The sequence below is a fragment of the Gossypium hirsutum genome, chromosome A10 (assembly GCF_007990345.1).
Source record: "Gossypium hirsutum isolate 1008001.06 chromosome A10, Gossypium_hirsutum_v2.1, whole genome shotgun sequence".
In the NCBI taxonomy this organism is placed as follows: domain Eukaryota; kingdom Viridiplantae; phylum Streptophyta; class Magnoliopsida; order Malvales; family Malvaceae; genus Gossypium; species Gossypium hirsutum.
The window spans coordinates 113,938,813-113,947,735 of record NC_053433.1 but is presented as its reverse complement, the minus strand read 5'-3'; positions in this window follow the sequence as shown (position 1 = coordinate 113,947,735).

Below are 8,923 nucleotides of genomic sequence, written 5' to 3'. Positions count from 1 at the left end.
ATTTAAAAAAATATTTAATCATCTTAACAATTATACCTAAATTCTAAAATCTAAAAATAGATTAGTTGATTGAAATGTGGATTTCAATTTATACCTTGTAAATACCGGAGACTTTTCGTCCTATTGTTGCTTAAACCCAAGACCTTCAAGTTTGGCAGACTCTTTGTTGTTCCAATAGGGTCGGAAGCGTGTAAATTATTGTACTAAAAAATCACACAAAGTTCAATTCCCAGGGAAGAGAGGTGGATCACAAGGATCTCTTAAATACCAAGTCTTTCCTTAGTCAGAATATTCCTTCTAACGTAATTTAATAGCACAATTAAATACTACTATTATACCCTCAAATATTGAAAGAAAAATAGGACAAAAAGAACACAAGAGTTTTAACGAGGTTCGGTAAATTATACCTACGTCCTCGGGCACTAACACTAGATGATAACTTTACTATCTCCAAAATATTACAAACAAATAGAATTCCTTAAGAATTCTCAAATGGGAGAAGAGAGAAAACTAAGAGAGAAAGATTGGTTGGGATGGTGTAAATGAGAAATGGTTAGGCCTATTTATAGTTGAGGTTCAGGGACTAACTTGTAAATTGCCTAAAATATTAGGGACCAAAATTGCAATTATCCCATTCAACTTTAAACAACTTGCCTACCGTTTTTTTCTTTCGGTGCCACTTGCACCTCCCATTTTTTTTACTTTTCAACACCCCTTTTAATTTGACTTTTCAACAATCTCCACCTTGAAGATTTGATTAGGATAATCACATCTTCACACACTTCCTTCAACTCCCCAAATTCGATAAAGTTATCTTTTGTAGTGCCTCCAAATGCGCTCTCGAGCGCCATACACCTGAAGGTGCTCAAATTCTCAGGATGTTAATCAAGTTCAAACAATGATTAAACTTGATTGTTGTTACCACCTTGGTCATCATATCTGCGGGATTATCTGCTGTCGGAATCTTCTGAAGTAGAATTTTTCCTTTTTCAAAGACTTCCCGCACAAAGTGATATCTTACGTCTATATGCTTGGTTCTTGAATGATAGACTTGATTTTTCGCTAAATGAATAGCGCTCTGACTGTCACAATATAAACTTATGTGACTTTGAACAACTCCTAAGTCTTTCAACAATCCATTAAGCCAAATAGCCTCCTTAACAGCTTCTGTAACTGCCATATATTCTGCCTCTGTAGTAGACACAGCTACTGTAGACTGTAAGGTAGACTTCCAACTCACTGGGGCTTTCGCAAGAGTAAACAGATACCCCGTAGTTGAACGACGTTTATCTAAATCACCAGCAAAGTTGGAATCAACATATCCAACTACAAACTGACCAAGTGCTTCATCCTGTTCAAAAATTAAACCAACATCTACGGTTTTTCGAAGATACCGTAGAATCCATTTCACAGCTTGCCAATGTCCTTTTCCAGGATCATGTATATACCTGCTCACAACTCCAACAACTTGTGAAATGTCAGGCCGCGTACACACCATCGCATACATCAAACTCCCAACTGCATTAGCATATGGGACTTTTGCCATATATTCTCTTTCTTCTTCAGTTTTCGGAGATAATTGAGCACTAAGTTTCAAATGAGAAGCAAGTTGGGTACTTACATGTTTTGTGTTTTCATTTACACCAAAACATTGTAATACATTTTTCAGATATTGCTTCTGATTCAAACAAAGCTTGCCTCTCTGTCTATCTCTACTTATCTCCATGCCGAGAATCTTCTTGGCCTCACCTAGATCTTTCATCTCGAACTCTTGATTCAACTGAGCCTTCAGCTTATCTATCTCTTTTTGGCTCTTCGAAGCGATTAACATATCATCAACATACAAGAGTAGATAAATGAAAGATCTGTCATGCAGCTTCTGCAAATACACACAATTGTCATATTTGCTTCTTGTGTACTTCTGCCTTCTCATAAAGCTATCAAATCGCTTGTACCACTGCCTCGGGGATTGCTTCAATCCATATAGCGATTTGTTCAGCTTACAAACCCAATTTCTACCACCAGCATCTGTGTATCCTTCGGGATGAGTCATATAGATCTCCTCTTCTAACTCACCATGCAAGAAAGCCGTCTTAACATCAAGTTGAGCTAGTTCCAAATTCAACTGTGCTACCAAGGCCAACAAAATTCTAATGGAGGAATGCTTCACAACAGGGGAAAATACATCATTGTAGTCAATTCCCTCCTTCTGAGCGTAGCCTTTAGCTACCAATCTTGCCTTGTAGCGAATATCCTTCTTGCTAGGAGATCCATCTTTCTTTGCGAATACCCACTTGCATCCGATTGCCCTTTTACCTTTCGGTAATTGCGCCAACTCCCAAGTATTGTTCTTCAGGAGAGACTGCATTTCTTCATCCATGGCGTTTTTCCATTTATTACTTTCTAAGATTTGCATTGCTTCTTGAAAAGTGATAGGAATATCATCAACAACGGGAAGGGCATAGGCCACCATATCAGTAAATCGAGCAGGTTTACGAATTTCTCTCCGTGGCCTTGCAACTGCAACTGGTTCTGGTGTACTTAGTGGTTCTTGGGTCAGAACCTCTTCAACCTCTTCAACCTCTAATTCCTCCATTGTGGCTGGAGAATTAGACTTATTAACTGGGCAAATCCCCATCTGCTCAAACTCCACCTATTTTGGAGTACACTCCACCTGCTGTGGAGTATTGCTCGTCTGAATATCTTTATCTGCTACCTTTTTCAATATGGCAGATTCATCAAAGGTAACATCTCTGCTACAGATCATTTTCTTTGTGCTTAAGCACCAAAGACGAAATCCCTTCACTCCAGAAGTGATTCCCATAAAGAGAGCTTTCTTTGCCCTCGAATCTAACTTTGACTCCTTCACATGGTAATATGCAGTGGATCCAAACACATGTAAGGAATCATAATCTGTAGTCGGTTTTCCAGACCATACCTCCATAGGAGTTTTTCTTTCTAATGCAGATGATGGCAAACGATTAACAAGATGGCCAGCGTATGTCACAGCCTCAGCCCAAAATTGCTTGCCCAACCCAGCATTGGACAACATACATCGAACTTTCTCCAGCAATGTTCGATTCATACGCTCTGCCACTCCATTCTGCTGTGGTGTATCCCTAACTGTGAAGTGTCGAACAATACCATACTCTTGGCACACATCGAAGAACGGATCACTTTTATATTCCCCTCCATTGTCCGTCCTAAGCCGCTTGATTTTCTTGCCAGTCTAGTTTTCGATCATAGTTTTCCATTTAAGAAAAACTCTAAGCACTTCATCCTTAGTTCTCATGGTATACACCCAAACTCTTCTGGAAAAGACATCAACAAAAGTAACAAAGTAGTGTTTTCCTCCCAATGAAGGTGTCTTGGAAGGCCCCACACATCTGAGTGAACATATTCTAAAATACCTTTTGTATTATGGATAGCAGTGCCGAATTTCACTCTCTTTTGCTTTCCCAGAACACAATGCTCGCAAAATTTTAATTTGCAAGCCTTTGCACCTTTCAACAATCCTTGCTTTGCCAGAATTTGCAAAGATTTTTTGCTGGCACGTCCCAACTTCATATGCCACAACTGTATTGAGTCCAATTCTTTGTTGCCGGAAGCTGCAGCGACTGCTCCAATAACTGTACTACCTTGGTAGTAATACAAGTTATTTTTCCTGATGCCCTTCAATATCACAAGTGCGCCAGATGTCACTTTCAAAACCCCATCTCTCATAGTAACAACTGAACCATTGGATTCCAAGGCTCCCAATGAGATGAGATTTTTCTTCAAACTGGGCACGTACCGAACATCAGTCAGAACTCTGGTTGATCCATCTTTATTCTTTAATTGGATTGAACCTATCCCAACAGTTTTACAGGCATTGTCATTGCCCATATAAACAACTCATCCATTTAGTTCTACTAAATCAGAGAACCACTCCCGGTTAGAGGACATATGATAGGTACAACCCGAATCCAATATCCACTCATCTGAATGGAACGACGATGATGATGCAACCAGTGATAGTTCAGAGTCACTGGTATCATGCTTTGCAACACAAGCATCTACAGCAGCTTTTCCCTTATTCTTCAGCTTTGGAAAATTTTTCTTCCAATGGCCTTTCTCATGACAAAAAGCACATTCATCTTTCCCGAGTCTGGACTTTGACTTTGATCTCCCCTTTTGAGTTTTCTTTCGAGTGTATGAACGACCTCGGACTACTAAAGCTTCTGTATCTCTGATTGAGTTTTTCTGTTTGTCCTTCTTTCTCTGTTCATAACTGTATAAGGCCGCACAGACTTCGCTCAGAGATATATCACTCCTGCCATGAAGTAGAGTAGTTTCTAGGAACTCAAACTCCTCAAGAAGTGACCCCAACAGCATCAAAGCCAAATCTTCATCTTTGAATGCCTCATCCATATTCAGCAAATCAGTGACTAACTGATTAAATTTGGTGGTGTGATCATTCATTGTGGTACTTGGGACGTATGTGAAGCGAAACAGTCTTTTCTTCAAGTGGAGCTTATTTTGACTGTTTTTCTTCAAAAAAATTTCTTCAAGTGCCACCCACAACTTATTTGCAGAAGTCTCCTTTGAAAAAGCATACCTCTGCTCTCGAGAAAGGCATGATCGAATTGTGCCACATGCCAACCGATTGATCGCCTTCCAATCTTTCTCCTGTAAATCATCTGGTTTCTCTTCATCAATGGCAATGTCTAGACCCTGCTGAAAAAGGGCATCTAGAACCTCACTTTGCCACATACCAAAATGGCCTGTGCCATCAAAGATCTCCACAGCCAATCTTGCATTTGCAATTGTCGGTCTTGTCCACATGGATGATGTTGAAGCTCCTACACCGACCGTTTTCTCCATAATCTTTCAATATACCTAAGGAAATCTTTTCTGATATGGAAGATCAGTTTAAACTGCAACCACAGAGCATACTACGATTAACCTTCGGCTCTGATACCACTTGTTGTTCCAATAGGGTCGGAAGCGTGTAAATTATTGTACTAAAAAATCACACAAAGTTCAATTCCCAGGGAAGAGAGGTGGATCACAAGGATCACTTAAATACCAAGTCTTTCCTTAGTCAGAATATTCCTTCTAACGTAATTTAATAGCACAATTAAATACTACTATTATACCCTCAAATATTGAAAGAAAAATAGGACAAAAAGAACACAAGAGTTTTAACGAGGTTCGGTAAATTATACCTACGTCCTCGGGCACTAACACTAGATGATAACTTTACTATCTCCAAAATATTACTAACAAATAGAATTCCTTAAGAATTCTCAAATGGGAGAAGAGAGAAAACTAAGAGAGAAAGATTGGTTGGGATGGTGTAAATGAGAAATGGTTAGGCCTATTTATAGTTGAGGTTCAGGGACTAACTTGCAAATAGCCTAAAAAATTAGGGACCAAAATTGCAATTATCCCATTCAATTTTAAACAACTTGCCTACCATTTTTTTCTTTCAGTGCCACTTGCACCTCCCATTTTTTTGACTTTTCAACACCCCTTTTAATTTGACTTTTCAACACTCTTCACTTCCATCAAGAACGGTGAAATATATATTTAAATAAATAAATATTCAATTATTCCCCTAAAATACAATAACTCCTAATGTTTATTTATTAATGATTTTAAATAAAAGGATAATTTTAATTTTTATTGATTAATTATTGTTTTATTCATTTTTGTTAACATTTTTTTGTACTAATAATTAAAATATCTTCAAGACATATTAAAATAAAATAAAATAAAGTCCAAATTTTTGAAACCCAAAATAAGCTACCAGAAATAAATCTACTCAAAACCAATTAAAATATTTGAGGGATGAAACCTCACTTGATAAAATACTATCATGGAAATCATTATAAGATAATTTAAGGATTTCCAAATTGCTGAAGGTAGATGATAGAGGTACTGCAAGAATTTTTTTTTTTCTATCGTTAGAGCCTTAATTTATAATATCAATTGATCATAGAGATGAAAAGCAACAAATCCGTTATTCCATTGTAGGATAAATCAAGATTCTTCAATTCTTCAAAAGGAAGAAATAAAGAGACATCCAAATACAATGAATCTCCCCAATACCATGGATGTTTGAAAGAAAAAGAGAGTCCTTTCACTCGTCTAGTGGTATTATGGCATTCAATGTATTTCCAGTGACAACAATTAGAACCTTTCTCGATTATCCAGTCGCTAACATTGGAAAAATAATTGAGTTGTAAGAGAGCAACTCTCCCCTGCTCCCAGCACCCGTAGGTCTGACGCCACCCTTGTATGAAAAACAGTGGTGCAGTTAGCAATATCCATAATAGTTTAAGATCCATCATCTCAATACGATCAAATCCACTCAGCTGCTACCTTCCAGCATTTGGATGAACCAAAACCTGAAGCTTTATACACAAATGTGATTCTCAATCTTCCAATGTGAAAACCTTTGTATGTGCGAACACCTAAACGTGCGAATCCTATGTGTAAACCCTTAGTGAATATGTGCAACCCTATAATAAGTGGATTAACTAAAAACAGAGTCAAGAACTTTTTCTCTCGGCAAGTTGGAAGCAAATTCACAATGGAAATTTTCCGAAGCACAGTAATCATCAATTTCCTTTTTTAGTAATTATAAAGACACTTATTTACTTTTGGAAAAGAGCAATAAATTCTCAGTGTACATATTTTAAGAATTAATTTATAATAAAATTTTGTTTTGCACATCAGTATCTTCTTTTTCTTTTCCTTTTAATGATATAGCAAAGTGAAAGCTCTTACTTAAGTAGAACAAACTTGTCAATGGAACAGCATCAAGTGCAGCATACTTATCATATTCACCTTCCAAATTTGCAATTCAACAATTTAAGGCTTTGCACCAGCACCTGACCTGTAAAAATGTGGCCGGTGACCTGTCCTGACCACTTTGAGCTAAATGGAGTTGCTTTTGATATAGTACTAGTATGTATTACATGGCAGGTGCTGATACAGAGCCTTAAATAGCAGAACTGAATTTTGAAAGTTGAGTATAGTGAGTATATGCTGCATCAAATGCTAGTGGTGGAGTTGCCTTTAGCCGTTTACCTGCTTTAATTTTAAGCTTTTTAGTTTTAAATCTGCTGGACGTATTTAATTTCTTATAATGTTCAACATGTTGTACATTTTTCATTAGCCATTCAAACTGTTATGGATGATTCTACGTACTACAGAAGTTATATATTTAATCTACTAACTTTCAATTTTTATTTATTTAAAATAAGAATTTATACTAAAGTATACAAATCACATATACATAATCCATCATCCACTCAGAATTAAGACATGTCACGTTATAAACGTCATCAGTGAATAAATTCATAAAAAATTTTAGGATCTATTCTACTTAAATCTTGTCCTATATATTTTTAGTCTAGTTAATCACATATATATCTTTTCTTTCTTGGAGTCATCCACTACGGTACTCGAGAAAATGAATCCTCCCAATTTTAGTGTCTTTTTTATGTATATTTTTAGTGTCTTTTTTTATGTATTTTTTTAAAATTTATATAAAAAAATTAATACAGGCGGGCCGGACTCGGATTTTAACATTTTATCCAAATCAATTTGGGCATAATTTCAGGCCAATTTTCTAGCCTAGCGATGGACATCTCTACACACAACCCATATATATTATCAGTACATACAAAACATATTGAATCCGTGTGGATGGCTTCAAAGTTCCCTTCCTTTGTTATAGAATTCCCAAAAACTTCTCATTTGAACTTCTCTCCTCCTTGTAGACAAAACCTACAACCAATCAAAACGGAATATATATATATATAATATATGTATGTATGTCAAGTTCATTTCAACATTGTAGCATTACCCCCCTCGCACTCAACTTAAACATTAGTAGGATATGATCAAAATGGAGAAACATAAACCTACTGCCGACCAATTCGCATTTTCTTCCGATCACGGTCCTCGTACTGCGGATTCCGCTTGTTTCTTACGATCATTGGCATCAGCACTCGGACACTTACAACGTAAGTTGGCAGGACAAGGTCGTTAGCATTAGGTTTCATTCCTAGGCTTGGTTAATGGGTCATTATAGCATTTCATAGCTTCACCATGTCCTAACACTAGGTTTTACCATTTTTAATGAGATGAGCTGAAATGACTTACCACAACATTAACAGGATGTTCAGAAGGGCTTACTAGATCTACAATCAGTAGTTGTTCAATGGCTTTGAACCGAGCAACGATTTGCTCAGCTCTTTCCGTGTGGAAAGTCAACCTAGAAGTGTAAGTGACTCGACCAACACGAACGGTGGCTTTGAACTCGAAGCATGCGCAAACCCTTCGTTGAAGCTTGGTAAACAGGGAGACCGACCCCGCATCTCTCAGAATATTCTGCTAACGATTCTTATGCAAATGCTCTTTAATCCTAAACAAACAAAGAAAAAATCAAATGATATTAACATCCCGCATCGATTACTAGTAATTAAACACGAACTGTTTACAAACAAATCTTCTCTTTTTTCTATTATCACATTACAAGTGTTCAGAACATTGGTGGAATTCCCATGCAAGTAGTGGGAAACTCCTTCATATCTAAGGGCTGAGAAGATGACACCTGTTTATAGGCAAAATTGTCATTTAAATGATTTCTTTGTAAAGAAGTTCATAGATACTCCGGCCGCAGTCAACGGTGTCGAAATATTAAAAAATACCCTCGTTTTACCTCTCTGAACCTCCTAATAACATGCACCATATTAGATTCTAGAAAATCTTAATAATGATGTGCAGATTTAGGTTTCAACAGAGATTTCTATCACTATTCCGAGTTTTTAACGACTTTCACCACAAATCCCGTTCCCTTGCTTGTTCGGCATGTTGACACCATACGAGGACTGATCGTTTACCGGGGATCGATGGTCTGTATAAATCA